General features: G+C 37.5%; 1 protein-coding gene across 6 annotated transcripts in view; it reads left to right on the top strand.

Annotated features, from left to right (window-relative positions):
* The window catches only part of PCDH7 (protocadherin 7), a 404,583-nt gene that overhangs the window by 65,541 nt on the left and 323,174 nt on the right, over positions 1-15,868 (top strand). The gene's annotated exons all lie outside the window — the stretch shown is intronic.

The raw sequence follows: 15,868 nt of genomic DNA, 5'->3' as shown, positions 1-15,868 counted from the left end.
GGAGAGCTCAGGGTCTAATGGGAATTCCAGACACACAGGCTAATTATCACAATGCCATGTGCTAAACGAAGGACTATGATAGTAGCTAAGAGTGCAGTGTCTGCAATCCAGGTTGCCTGGGTTTGAAACATGGTTCATACACTTGACAAACTGACTGGCCTTTGAACAGATAACTTGGCTCTGCTTCCATTTCTTCAGATGTAATATAAAGTTAATAACAGCATTTATGTCATACATCGATTGTGATTATTAAATGAGATTTAGCCAGGTAATGTGAGTATGACGTGACAAGAACTCAATAAATGCCGGCAATTGTTAATTTCCTCATTGTTGTTTAATAATTAACATATGAAGAGAGTGTAGTTGTGAGATCTAGATGTTCATGGGCCAAAATAAACTCAATATCACTGTCACTAGCGAAATAAAAGGCACCTCGCAGAGAAGGTAACTCCAAGCCCTCGATATACTTCATATACTAAGGCGTGAAACTCAGCGGGTACAGTTTCTCCAGGGGGATTCGTCAGTTCCTGGTCTGCTACAATTCAAATCTTAGAGCGCTGTGAGCTGTACTTTTTTCAAGCATAGACAAGTGAAGGAAGCTGTGAAAACTGAAATCAAACCTGTCACAATCCAATGATGAAAGTTTCTAAAAGGTCAAAGAACAATTTTTGAAGGATCACTTTATCTATAATCGTAAGGGAGTATAATTTTCCCCAATTATTAATAGCTTAAAAATTGTGAAACTGAAGAATGATACATTATTTGTCAGATTATCGTAAGAACTAGATGATGCTGATTATAATGACCGATCCATAAATAAGTAGCTGTTATTCTTTGCGAATATTTAATAAGTATCTATTTTATATGATGAGGACTTTCTTTTCCTTTTTTTAAAATAAAGATTTTATTTATTTATTTATTTGACAGAGAGAGAGAGAAGGAGAGAAATTCTATCAAAGGTCTTCTATTTGGAAGTGTTTTTGCAGGGGGAGCTGCAAGCAGAGGGAGAGGGAGAAGCAGGCTTCCTGCTGAGCTGGGAGCCCAATGTGCAGGCTGGATCCCAGGACCCTGAGATAATGACCTGAGTTGAGGCAGACGCTTAACCGACTGAGCCACCCAGGCGCCTCGGTCTTTATTTCCGAATTCCTTTATTAAGCAGAAAATGTGCTTTGTGATAAATACTAAAGATGAGATTTGAATGTGTGAAATATAAACAAAATAAGCACTGGCTGAATTGGACTGGATAATATTTAACGTCTAGAAATTCAGTGGCTTTCATTTTAAACATTATAATTGGCCAAGTGTACTGGAGAGGATAAAACAAACAAACAATCATTAAAAATGGTGTTTTGCCTATTTGAAACTATGTGTTGAATAAAATAGATCGATTACTAATTCTGACAGGAAAATCTCACCTCAGGAGCAGCTTTGTGTTCTTGGGAACACACAGCATTGCTTGTGAAAACATGAGGAAGTTATAGTTTCATTTCACAGTTTAGCAACCAAGCATCTGAAAAGAAACAAAGTCAATTACAGATTTTTATTAAGCTATACATTTCAGTAATTTTTACTTTTTTCATGAAAGAGCTGGCTACTCTATATTTTTATGGATATTAATACTGCCATAATAACTTACCTTATGCTTCTTTTTGTGAATTTCTAAGGAGGAGTTAAGATTAATGTAATTAAAAATGAATACCTTCCTAGACCTTTTCCTTAGATGTTAGGGGGGAAATGAACATGTCCTGTTTTAAGAGATTGGAGTTTTGAGCTCATCCTTTTTCTAATTGCTACTGCCCAATTGTACTGCCAGTGGAAATTCTGTTCTGTCTCAATAGCAAGCAGGTGAGGGGAACACAGGTCTCTCATCTTTCTTCTCTCTGTGTCTAGCTGTTAAAACGGTGGGTCTGTAAGGATCTTTTTTTTCTCCCCTATGTGTCAGGCTCATGAAAGAAGCAGACGTTTGGTATATGCCTTCTAGAGAGATCAGAAACTGGCTGCCTCCTGATAATACATTTCAAGTGGATAGAGTGTATTCTAACTTTATGCTGGTTGACTTTTTAAAATCCCTGCGTGTTTATTATATAAAAATCTGCCCTGTTTTGAACCCCAAGTTGAAGCTTGATTGTGAAAGGCATGTAATTGAAAAAGAAAAAAATCTGAAAGAAAGATACCGATAACGTGAAGGAAACAATTTTTCCCATGAGCCTTTTTAATAAAAATTCTATGATGGCTAGTCACATAAATGCTTTATGATTTGGGTGGAGAAGTTTGTGAAAATGTTTATGAAGATGACTTCCAACTAGTCCTACCTTAAGAGAGGTTCTATTCAAAGGAGTATCAAGGATCTGTAAACGCAGAATCTTTTATCTTTCAATTAAACCATTTTCAATACTAGGAAGAAATGCAACACGTATCTTGTACCAAGCCTCCCTAGTAATCATGTGCTTTTGTCATCTGAGATTAACATTTGGATTAAAGAACATGATTAAAGGATTCTAAATTAGTGGTTACCAAGTTGAAATGGCACAAAGTTAAAACAGTGCAATGCAGCAATCTATTTCATGCAAGATATTGCTTATACCAATTAATTAACAGTTTAATTAGCATGATGTTTCATGTTGTGACCTAAGCCATTGTACTCCCAATGGGTCTAGTGGAGACAATGAAAAAAAGAAGAAAGCTTTAGGATTGTTGATGGTTATGTCACATGACACCAGAATTAAAAATAATTTGTCATTTAGGGATGCCTGGCTGGCTCAGTCAATAGACCATGTAATTTTTGATATTGGCATCATGAGCTCAAGCCCGATGATGGGGGTAAAGTTTATTAAAAAAAAAAAGTTTTTTAAATGCTTTAAGAAAATAATTCTTAATTTTTAAATAAAGGAACATGCATATGCTTTTTTCCCCCCTGAACTGAGAACAGATTTTTTAAAAAGCATTTTTATGGTATAAAATATTCCCATGAATTAAAAGCATATCAAATAACTGAATGTGCAATAGCATTAAATGAACTACATTTTAAGCAGCAAGTGACCACAAATAAATGCCTAAAGGCTTCACTTAGATAAAACAGAAGTACCTCTCACAATTTTGAGAGCAAACATAAAAGATATGTATTAGGGCGATCATATTTTTGAATATATAATGTGATTCATAGGATTCTATTAAGGGCCATTGAAATTACTTACAAAGGATTGCATTTTGGAAAGCCACAATGGAACTCTGCCTTTGGACAGGCCCGAGCAAAAAAAAAATATGCATCTTAGAAATAATTTATCAAGTGCATGACATGAAAGGGGTCTCTCATCCTTTCTTCCCTCCCCAGTGAGAACATATTCAGATTGTGTGTATTTGTCTTTATTACATAAAATGGAAGTTTCTGTCGAGCCAAAGACAGTCATCTGCCAGCAGATTGGTTCTGCCTTTTAACAACAGCATAAAGAATGGACACAGTTGTTATGAGTATTGGTCTATAAAGCACAACAGACCTTCTGGAGGTGATTTTCTCTTCATTCCACGCTGCTGACAATTCAGGACATGCAAAGAAATAAAATAATTTAAGGATCTGACTAATGTCCCTAGATTTTGTCAAGCTTTCTTTCCCAATCACTGAAATCTGTTGGCTTCTTTCATGGCTATATAATTAGGCTATCCGTTTCCTTTGAGCTTGCCTACTACAGTAGGTCCAGAGGGCTCTTTTCTCCCTTTCAGAAATTGTTCCGTAGCCTCTTTTGGCAGTTAATGTATGGATGCCATTTGGAACATTGCTGGTTATTATGTCGCTCACAGATATTTTATTGTACACAGAACTGAGTATTTATGGAAGTCTAAAGTCTCTGTTATGCAAAACCTTATAAAGAGAAAGCTGTTTAAGTTTTTTTTCCCCCTGACTTGTTCCCTCGTCTAACACATCAATTCAAATTGCTCCTTTTTCATTTAGTAGAAATTGTCTGCAAATGGAATAGAAAGCATATATAAATTATGGAGTTATAATTGATAATATATAATCACTTGTAACTTCTACTTTCTAAAGCAAGGACAAAGATACAAAGTAATTCAGTAAACATTTGTGCTAGGATGATCACAAAAGTGTTTCCAAGATGTTCCTAAATTTTTCTTTTTAGTTTCATAGTATCACATCTTCAGGCGATCAGAAAATTGCAATTTAATTTTTGCTCTGATAGTTACCTGGTAAGGATCTGATCTGAGTGATCTTTCAGTTTGAATTGTATTTACTAAGAATTTGAATTGCTCTATTTTGTCCTCTCTTGGATTTCCTATGAAAATATACAATTTAAAGGTATATGGAATTCATAAATTAAAAGAATGCCAATTATGTACTAGTCTTTGAGGAGCAACTTACTTAACCTTTCCTGTATTCAAATGAGGATAATAAGAGTCTTATAGCATCTTTAGGCAATGAGGATGAATTAATACACCATATAAGTTATATGTCATAGAATAAGTTACTATATACCATTTATTACAACTGCCTGGCATAAAGTGAGCCAGTATAAATAACAATACTATTAAAGAAAGGCTCAGAAATGTGACACAGTTCACATCACTTTTTACTAGTGAAGATTCCAGAAGCAGTTTTAATGCAATACAGGATGGTGCCTGCCACATAGTGGGTATCTCTAAGTGTTATCTGATATTAGAAATAGACAAATAGGTTTTCCGGAAGTCTTGTACTAGTCACGAGTTAGGCTAGGGTCTAAACTGCAGGTGTATCTGACTTTAAACCCTGATATCCTTAAACCTTTGCAGGAATCTATTAGGACTGTTTGTTGGTAGAGACTTCACACCCTTAATGAATAAGCTTTCTTTTTACCGTGGCTTTGAAAAGATGTTTTTGAAATTATTTAGAAAATGCAGACATGCTTACAACACATGAGAATCTAACAAAAAAAATGATCAATTATCAATGCATACTCTGAGCTTTTTCTATAAGTATCTCTTTGGATTTAGAAATTACTAATTAAGGGATGCCTGGGTGGCTTAGTCAGTTAAGCGTCTGCCTTAGGCTCGGGTCATGATCCCAGGATCCTGGGATCAGGCCCCATGTTGGGCTCCCTGCTCAGTGGGGAGTCTGCTTGTCCCTCTCCCTTTGCCCCTGCTCATGCTCTCTCTCTCACTCACTCTCTCGCAGATAAATAAATAAATAAATATTCATGAAAACAAACACTGGGAAATATGCACCAGGTTGATTATTCGTTTTCTAGTGGACTTCAGCGGGGTGTTTAGGTAAGCTCATAATCCCACCTCCACTTCTACTTTCTTTGAACATCTGGAATTCTCTTAATCCAGGGTGGCAGGCAGCCTGCGGAAGCACCGTCTGCACAGTGACACGCTCTTCTCAATTATTGCCATGTCATTTGGGTTGCCATTCAGCTTGTTTAACTGTGAGGTTTGGGAATGCTTTATTTCAGTTTCCCTCCAATATTTTGCTGCAATTTTTTTCTATTAACTTATCTGAAGAGATATGTTATCGTCTCATCTTTAGATTGACTACTTTTCATGTAGGCTGGTGTAAGGTCTACCACTGTCCTCCAGTAGTTGCCATTTCTTATTGTTTAGTTGAATTTGAAATTGATACTCCCTAATGACTGTTATTAGAAGTTATTCTACTCACTGTGCCATCTAGCAATATTGGATCATAGCAATATGCGATTTTTAAAAAAAAGCTTTTTCTCTCTCTCTCTTTGTGCTTGCTGATAACTGTTCAAGACTATGAAATAAAATAGATCTCATGGTTAGGCATGGAAACTATAGTTAACTGCTATTAATGTTTGTGTACAAATTACATACAGTGGGCTGAGATACTGCATTGAAGGCTGAAGTATTACTTACATTGCTGCCCAAAGTCATGCAAGGAGAAGACAACTTACTGCTTCTTAGGCCATGCTTAGGAACACTTAGTGCCTAGGTTTCAGATTCCTTAACTGAGAATTATATTCCTCTGACTCTAAACCTCTTCTCCCATTTTTACTTCCCATTCTTCCCTTTCCCTGAACTCTGTGTTCCAGCTAAGCCTGGTGATTTTCGAGGGACTTTACCTGCTTTACACTCTCCTACTAGTTTATTTTCGCCTGTACTACTACTTCCGCCAGCAATTCTCTGTCTTTCTAATTTTACATGAATGAATCCTACCTTCCCTCTTTTCCTGGTTACCAAGTTGTTAGTGCTAATTTCAAGCCCCTTTGTGTGATTTTTATGCTACCTGAATCTTCCTATCTCTAATGACGGAATATTTTGTGCATGTAAGTGCATATGCATGTGATTTCTTTCCTACACTATAATGTCTTCATTGGAAAGGTCCTAGTCTGATTCGTATTTATGGTCTCCTTCCAGTTTTTAGCAAAGTGCTTTGCTTATAGGAGATAAGCAGATGGGTGCTTGATTGAATTCACTTGATGCTACAAATGTGACTTTTATGTGATTCTAAGGCATTCAATAATGGGTATAAATATTAGTCATTCAGTAAATATTTATTGAGTTCCTACACTCGATTAGGTGGAGGGGATATTGCATTCCTACAAAATATCAAATGCTGGGTAACACAGGTGAGGTGATACGTGCATACTTATATACATACATATATCACAAACCACATGAATGCCGTTAGAGCTCGCATTCTTCTGTGTTACTCAGGGTCTACTCTATTGCAGGAACGCCATTGTCAGTAAGATAGATATGTGTTTTCCAGGTGTGAGAACTACATGGTGCCGAAAGGAAGGCATGTCCTCTGGTGGCCAACAAGTGGGTGCCAAGGCAGGATGGTGTCCCAGGAGGCTGGAAGATAGCTCAAAATGTATAAGGCATTAGATTCACATTATGGAGATACAACTTGATGCTGGGAGAAATGGGAGCCAGACAGCAGAGGTCTTTAAAGACAGTGGAGTGGAGACCCGGATTTGTTAGGGGAATAACTTTCAGAGCAGTGCAAAGGAAGCACCAGAGAGGAAAGAGACAAATAATCCTAAAGGGGTTTGGTTTGCACTTTAACTGAAAAGTATTTCTTGGAGACTCGGAATGCTGTGCCGATGAATTGTCACACTTTATGTGGACTACCAAGTCGTGAAGACGACTGCTCTCTTTGGTCATTTCTTGGCACCAGTACAGTGCTCTGCCCAAGGGACTTATTTCTTTAGTGGAGGAATTAGTATAATTAATACCAAAAGAAAGACATTTTAATGCATGGTTTCTAAAATCAATATACGCAAAACCCATTCTTGGAACACGGAGTTCAGTTCAACTTGAACTGTTTATGTGTGACAATATGGCAAGTCTGTTTTGAATATAAAATTCCTTCTCTCTAATACTGTCAAAAGAGACTTTCCTTGATGTTAAGCTGTGATCTCAAATGAAGTCATGCCTTGGAGGCTGTCTGGAGGCTGAAAGCTAAAGAATCATCACTCATCAAATCCATGGAATCCATTTTTACCTCTATCGTTGCTGGAACTCACTGCCCAAGCTCTAGGTTGATTTTTATTTCAGACCTTATCCAGAAGTATTTTTCTTTTTTTTTTTTTTTAATTTTGCAGCATATTACTAAAGTATTTTCAATGATTTATGTTTGCTTTTTGTGCTTCATGGTTTTAAAGAAAAGGAATTTATGCCACGAATAGTGCAGATATGATTTTCACAGTCCTGTAGTTTATGGGATTTGCTGTATTCTTTTGAAAAAAAATCCATAGAATTTCATTTGTAGTAAGACAGTTCTGGCAGTTCCATGACAGTGAAATTTTAAGGATCATCAGTATTGAAGGGCACATGCTGTGGAGTTACTCTTTCTCCCTCTCTCTCTCTTTTTTCAACTTTAATTCCAATTAAAAGATATTCTATTAGACTACATGCTTTCTTCCTAGATGTCTTCTGTCTGATCTTTGACTTGCAATCAAGGAAAGTCAGATTCTTACTGTTAGAGCTGAAAGGGCCCATAGCCTGCCGGGGGTTATCTAGTGTTTCAAGAATTTAGAACCCCCAGTCTGTGAATAATGATTAATGTGTGGTACTTATATTGTTAAATCTTTCAAGAGAAGTGTCTTGTAAAGTTAGTCTGTGTTGCTGAAGCCATTCTTAATATTCCTATAATGCAGAGGTTGCACATACCATATGTATGCAAAGTGTTTCACCCACGATTCTATATATAAATATCCACATTCGTAATACACAATTTTCAAAATGCCTCTTTTATGCTTTATCATGAAATTTATGTACAATCCTGTATAAATCTTATTCAGTATACTTTATCATATAATTCGTTACAAGAGATTGTATTTTTGTTTGAAATTTTTACTGTTTTTGATAGGTTTCAGATGGAATGTCATCATGCCTTTCATGGTGCTGTTACCTATGGTGTGACAATTTCAAATTTTCTAGCTAATATCAGTATGAAAGGGTACAATCTCTGATATAACATATTGCCAGAATATCTTATCGTTGGTTATAATTTAGGATTTTCTCAATGCTTGGTTTGCAAATTCAGAATATAACATTTATTGATATCATCAGTAATATATATCAGGAATACTAATATCTCTGTTCACTCATGTACTGACCAGCTAAAGCGCTAACCAATGGAGCATAAAAGTATAAAATTGTTAGATATTTTGGAAGCGCACATATTATCTATCTATCTAGATATCTATCTAGATGAAATGTTTTGAAATATATATTTCCTTCACGTACACCTTCCATATATTCAAATATATATATTTAAATATGCATTTATATATATTTCAGAATGTATTTTTCTATTCTGAAGATCACCAGAGGGAAACAATTGCTTGATAATAATTATTGAATACATTCTTTAGCCCAGAAACTGTGCTTGAGGGTAGGAATGTAAATATGGGAAAGATACTCTCAATGTTTTCAACAAACCAAGAGAGTCAGATGTGTTATAAGTGCTATAGGACGACAAAGTTAAAGAGGGAAGGTGAAGACATTTGGGAAACGTTTCATGAGACAAGAAACTTTTTTGTTGAACCCTGTAATAGTTAATAGTTCACTTGCACCAAACAGAGAAGAAAGACATTTCAGCTGGAGAAGATATCATGAGCAAAGTAATGAAAACTTCAACATTCTTTGTGTATTGGGTAAAAGTCACATAACCCAGTGTGGTTAGAGTGTAGGAAACATGGGATGGGTGACTCAATATGAACTGGAAAGAGCAAATTGATTCAGCTCAAGAAGAGCCTTGAATTTTATGTCTAGCTATTTGGGTTTATACCGTAAGTATTCAAAAGTCACTGAAAGTTTTCGAGCAAGGGTATAATACAATAAGTGTTTTAGAATGATGGCTCAATCAGTGGAAGGGAGGACAGTTTATAGTAAAAGTGCTAGAGAAAAGGAGACCAGTCAGGGGACTAGTGCAGTCTGATAAAGCCTCATCATGTGATTCTGACGCATGCTATGGAGACAGATCAGGATGTGTATGGACAGAAGGATGTAAAATATTTGGTACTTGATTGGAGGTTGGAGAAAAAAGGAGAGAGAAAACAAGAATGAGAAAGAAGATTGGTTCAGATTTTAATTTTGAACATTTTCATTAAAAGGTGGAATTTGGGGGAAAAAGTGAAATTTGAAATGTAGGAGAGTAAGATTGGGAAGGGCAAGAATTAAAGAATTCATGTACATTTAGTGGCAGGTGACTCCATACAAGTGTATGTGCTCCCTGGAGAATACAGACAGAGTGAAAACAGAAGGAGGCAGAGGGACAATCTTGATGAGCCATGGTAAGGATAACATAAAGGAGAACCCAAGTAAATGTGGAATCTGGAGAAATTGTGTGACAAAGAGCAAAGATGGACAGATTTTCAGTAAGAGTGGAGTAGACATACTAATAATAACAGTAACAAAAGTTATAATAATAGTAAAAATGGACTTACCTGTTATTAGGCAGTAGATTTTACACTAAAAATATTACACAGATTAGCTCATTTAGTAATGATAACACAATTTGTTTTCAGGCAGTAAAAACCAAATTTATAACTTAATATTTAAAACAAAGATAGTTTTGGGGACAATGAGCTGGAGCTCTCAAGGAATTAGTGGAGGATAAAGGAATATGTTCAGGAAAAGAAAAGTTTATTCCAACTCCAGAGGGTGGAAGTAAATTCAGGGGTTTGCAGGAATTGATAAACTCTCTCTTTCAGATACTACTCCTGGAATGACTTAAAGCCAATTATGTTAATGTATTTCATCACTGTGCTTACTTTTCAGACTCCAAAGAGGGAATGACCAAATGTCCTTTTGGGGTGACATATCAACCTTTTGGTTAAGGGAAGGCAACACACTTTGAATAACAGTCTTACCAGATGGAATTCAGTAGGTGAAAGGCAATTTGTTCAAAGGAAACCTGACTGTCTTTAAAAGTGACCCATGCCTCCCCAATTTAAATGTGAAGGAGCTAAATCTTAGAGAAGTTAAATATTTTGCCCAATTTTAAGCAGTTAGTCAGTGAGTGAATTGATATTAAAGCTAAAACTCCCAGCATTCAGAACAATAAAATTGAAGAGTGAGAAAAGACTCCTTTATGTAGCATTTCTAATAGATTCATCAGCATGGTGGCCAGGTAAGAGTACATCAGGTTTCATGGAGGCAGTTGTAAGTAAGCAGAACAATTGAATGCAAGGTATTTTGCCAAGAATTTTTCAGGAGAGAAAAGGAAACAGCAGTTCGGTAGTGAAAGAAATGAGGAAAGATCTTTTTTACAAAATAGGGAAACTTAGGTAGATTTATAGGTTGAAAGAAAGAGGTTTACAGGTTGAACAGAAAAGAGAAAGCCCACTGATGAAATAAGGTCCTGTCAGAGGCAGGAAGGAGTGAAATCAAAAGGTCAAATGGATAAAATAATGAGGATTCTTCAGAGCTGCAAAATGAAGTTCCAATGGGTGAAGATGCAGGCAAATTTGGAGTAGAGGAGGGAAACCACAATCTTCTCAGCAGTAGGAGGCGCAATAGCGTGTTGAGGTTGAGGGGAACATCTGAGGAGGGTGTGGTGGGAACAGCTGCTCTGTGGAATGGGGAGAAGAGCCAAGTAAGAGTGAGTAACAGGGCTGCTAAGTGCCGAGAGTTCAGCTGACATTGGAAATTATAAATTTGTAGCAGAGTCAATCAGCGTGGTTATTCAATTTCCTCAGTAACTCTTGGCAGTCCAGGAGGAGGAGGAGAGCAAACAGATGGTGGTATGATTTGGTAATGGGATTGGCAAGGCAGCTGTGAGAGGAGGTCAAAGAAGAGAAGAATCAGTTGCACCCATGAAAGTATGGTGTCAGGGGCAGTCAAGCCAGGAAGAATTGGAGACTGCTAGCAAACGGGGAGGCAAAGCAGTGGAGGGCATCAGCTTTTGAAGCCTAAGAAGAGCTTTTGCGGGCCTGAGCAAGTGGGATCCGGGATTGGAGGAGAGAATTTCACAATTATGCATACACAGTAGAACACCTTTTGTTGAGATGCAGTCCATTTTGTATCTATGGGTGTGGACTGTCAAAGCTGAGCAGAAGTGATTGTTACTAGAATATAGGGGGGAAAGAATTTTGAGGCTAAATAGATGAGTGACTCAACCAAATTATCTAGCATAGTGACAAGTGATAGAAGGAGGGGAAAAAACAAAACAAGCCAGTTGCCAAATTAATCAAGTGAATTGATGAGATACTCGTAGATGACAAGCTTTAGAGAGAGTTAGACAGTTTGATTGTTGGGGTTTTGTAGATATAGGACTTGTTGAACTAAGATAATAGAACAATGTCTCAGAATAGGAGAGGAAGTCCAAGGGAATGCTCTTCTTCCTTTTTTTGCCCTGAGATGGGAAAATGATTACTGTTTTCAATGGTGTTCTGATTTGTGGTAAAATCTATGTGAATAAAACTTAAAACTCATTGCAAGCAATTCCCATTCACGGACACTTAATTTGCATTTACCCTAAGAGATGTTCTAGTAGATGACTTTCTTCTTCTCTACTAATTTTCATTTAAACATGTGGTTATAACCTATCTTAAACACAAAGAACCCAAATAACCACACACACATACTCACATCTCTGACTTAGCTTCCACCTCCGGCTGCAGCCTTGTGTTTCCGATCTCCTTCACCCAAACTTGTCAGAGTGTTGCCCATGTGGTCAATCCCCACTTACGCACATAGGAAAGTTTTTTAAATCCACCATATGGGTCTTCAGTCCTCTCCATTCCATTGACGTGGCTCTGTCAGGGTCATCAGAATTCCTAATGTGGAATCCAGTGGTCATGGTCAATTCTGTCATCCTGTCTAAGTCTTGGCATTTGGACCATTGTTCGCTCCCTCTCCCTCGATTACTTCGTATCACCGTATTCACTTGGTTGTCCTCTTCCTTTGCTGACTATGTCTTCCTAGTGTCCCACGCTGCTTTGACTAGATGTCTAAATCATGCAGCACTCCAGGATTTTGTTTACGTATGTCACCATCTCCAACTTCCCCCTGGGTTCCATACTCAGCACAGCCACCTACCTGGCTTTTCCATTGGTACAGGCAGGAGTACACAGTAGTTATACAGTAGCTTCTGGCACCACATTCTGCTTGGCGAACTAGAGCAAGGCTCTCCATACTTTTGTTTTCTTACGTCTAAAATGAGAAGAATAAGAACTACTTCCTAGAGACCTTGGAAGGATTAAATATGTAAACAATATAAGTTTATATGTGTGTGTGTGTGTGTGTGTGTGTGTGTGTGTGTTTGGAAATGTACTTGGCTCGGAATAAGTGTTCAACCAATGCTAGTATTAATGTTATCACAAACACAACAGATCAAAGGCAGAACCATTGCTTTTTACCTCAAATACCTTGATTTGCTCTCTTCATAAACCTTTCTGAGTAAAAAATACTGATACCCACTCAATTTGTTCAGGGTAAAAAAAAAAAAAGAGAGATCATCTTTTGCTCTTTTCCCCCTATCATGCCACCCCAATCCACCAGTAGTTTCTAGTACCTTTACTTCAAAAATCTATACCAAACCTCAGCACTTTCACCACCACCTCATCTTCTAAACTGGAGCTCAAACCACCCACATCTGCTGTGTCTCTGATTGTACTGGACCGGCCACAGAACAGTCTCCTATGGAGTGATCCTTCTGAAGTGTCAATGCAAATATATCTTTCCACTATTTAAAATTCTCCAGTGGATTTTCATTGCAAGGAGAATAAAATCCAATCTTCCAAAGCGTTCTGCACACATGCCCTGGTTGGGAACCAGTGTGCCTCAGAGACCTCAGCTCTTCCACTGGCAGCAAAACCACTTGGACCCTTTTTTCTGTCACTCAGACAGGCCATAAGATTTTCCCTGTCAAAGCCTTTGAATGGGAAATTAGGCTTTCAAGATGTAATCCGAAAGCTCAAATACTATATATCTGGATTCTGGTTGCTTCTTTAAAAATCCGATGAAGCAAAGCGTTCTGACTCAGTATTGCATTCTTAGACCTAACCCAGCACATATTATCACAGTCTTCATCGATTTGTAAAAAAAAAAAAAGGAAATTTAGTGATTCCTGGCATGTTTTCAAAATGCCAATGGAGAGAAGATTTCTGATCTTGAATATTTTGTAAATTCCAAAGTGAGATGCCTGATTAGAGCCTAAAATTTTGGAGACTTGCAAGCAAGAGAGGTCTCAACCAGGTTCCTTTTTTCCCAAAAGGACGAAAACATGTGCGGTGGCAGTGGGCTCTCAGGGGAGCCTATAGTGACATGGGCGGTTGCTTTTCTCAGCTGGTGTGGGAGGGAGAGGGGGCAGGCACCGAGGCACGTCTCTGTGTTGGTGTCTGCAGAAGATGAGTGAGCTGCAAACATGTACAAAGGCTGTGGGATGGATAGAAGAGATTCCAATACTGACAACAGAAGCAAACATATTGAGAAGGGGTTAAATGCAATTATCAATCATTGATTGGAGAGAGAGAGAGTATAATTGATAGATTCCAAATATCACAAAAAGTCACTTTAAATTTTATTTCCTGGTCTAAAATATTCAGTAGGGGGGAGCCTGGGTGGCTCAGTCGTTAAGCATCTGCCTTCAGCTCAGGGCCTGATCCCAGCGTTCTGGGATCGAGCCCCACATCAGGCTCCTACGCCGGGAGCCTGCTTCTTCCTCTCCCACTTCCCCTGCTTTTGTTCCCTCTCTTGCTGTCTCTCTCTCTGTGTCAAATAAATAAATAAAATCTTTAATAAAAAAAATAAAATATTCCGTAGGGTATTTTTTTTTTCCCCAGACTGGTTAAGATGTTTGAATAATTGTTTTCTGCTTCTTTATTGACAAGGAAAGCAGAAAACTTTTTCAGGGCATCCTGTTGGAGTCTCCCCCTCTTTCTTCTTATTTTTTCCCCTTCAGGATAACTTAGGCACAATTCCTAAAAGAACACCAGTTGGCCAATTTCCATCTGGCATCCTTCCCCTCTTATTTTCACTGAAAAGTGTGGAGTCTAGTTTTTAATGCTATTTCTGACTAAATTCAAGCTTTCGGTTCAACACCCATCCTCCCCCTGTTTTTCATATAAGCAGTTACCTCTTTTTGTGGGAAAAACAAACATAACTCCGGACTCTAACTGGGTAGAAGCAGATAAAAACAAATTGTAGAAATATGGGCTCACTAATTTCTAGTAATCTTTTGTAGGCTTTGGAGTACAAATGTGTCGTGAAAAGTTCCGTCTGTGCAGAAGAAATTGAGTGTTTTACACACAGATAATTAGAAAATTGTCAAGACATATGTTGCTTTTTATGAACGTTTTTATATTTATTGTTTTGCAGATGATACCAAAAATTATCATAGTGCTGAATTATGAAAAACCTCTCAACTTAGAGGTCTTCATCAATGACTAATTGCTACTATTTGTAACCGATTTAAAAGCAAATAAAGCACCCATCTGGTAATTCTATTAATGGTTTTTATATTAAATGGCTATTGGTCCCCAAAAAGAAAATATGCAATTATGAAATATTCATATTCGACTCGCTATTGAAAAGCTTACAAATGTATGTGGAAAAATAGAGTTTATCATTTCTTTTCTCATTCCCTATTAAGCCTCTAACCTTTTAAAAAATCAAATTGGATTAATGATGTAGCTACATATACTCAACAAAATGGAAAATTAAAGGAATTATCTAAACAAATTAAGATACAAAAGGAATGTTCAAAAATTAATGATTTGGGTACCAGTATCAGCCCCCCTCCCGCCCCAAATTCTCTGTGTTTTCCGCTATAGAACTCATAGACCTTCAACACCCAGGGCTCTGCACTAAAAGGGGGAAAGAGAAATGCTAGTTCTGATCTTGATAATTTGAAATTCTGACCTGGAGCACAACCCCACACTTCTCTGAGACTTCATTTTTGCAGTGGTCAAGTGGGAAGAATCTCTCTGCTAGTCTTCATTTTCTTAAACTCTGAAAAAAATTTTAAACTAAAACAATTGACTGTTTTATCTTCACATTTCACAGTACAAATGAAAATTGCCTTTTTTTTTTTTTTTTTTGGTTCTATTAACTCCCCTGCAAAAACTGTTCTCTTTGATAGGAAGGGGGAGCAAGACTTCCTTGTCCTGTTAGAAAACACCCAAGGTCATAACACCATGATCTCCTGGGGAAGTAGAACATGTAATATAAAATGATATAGGGATGACTGGGGGGCTCATTCTGTTAAGCATCTGCCTTCAGCTCAGATCATGATCCCAGGGTCCTGGGATTGCGTCCCCAGTGGGACTCCTTGCTCAGCAAGGAGTCTGCTTTTCCCTCTCCCTCTGCTCCTCCCCCAGCTTGTGCTTTCTTTTGTTCTCTCTCTGTCTCTCTGAAATAAATAGATTAAATCTTTATTAAAAAATGGATACAAAGAGGTTCTCATCTC

Source organism: Ailuropoda melanoleuca, chromosome 11 (assembly GCF_002007445.2).
Source record: "Ailuropoda melanoleuca isolate Jingjing chromosome 11, ASM200744v2, whole genome shotgun sequence".
Lineage (NCBI taxonomy): Eukaryota > Metazoa > Chordata > Mammalia > Carnivora > Ursidae > Ailuropoda > Ailuropoda melanoleuca.
Note: the sequence above shows the minus strand (reverse complement) of the source record. Positions and strands in the feature narration are given on the sequence as shown.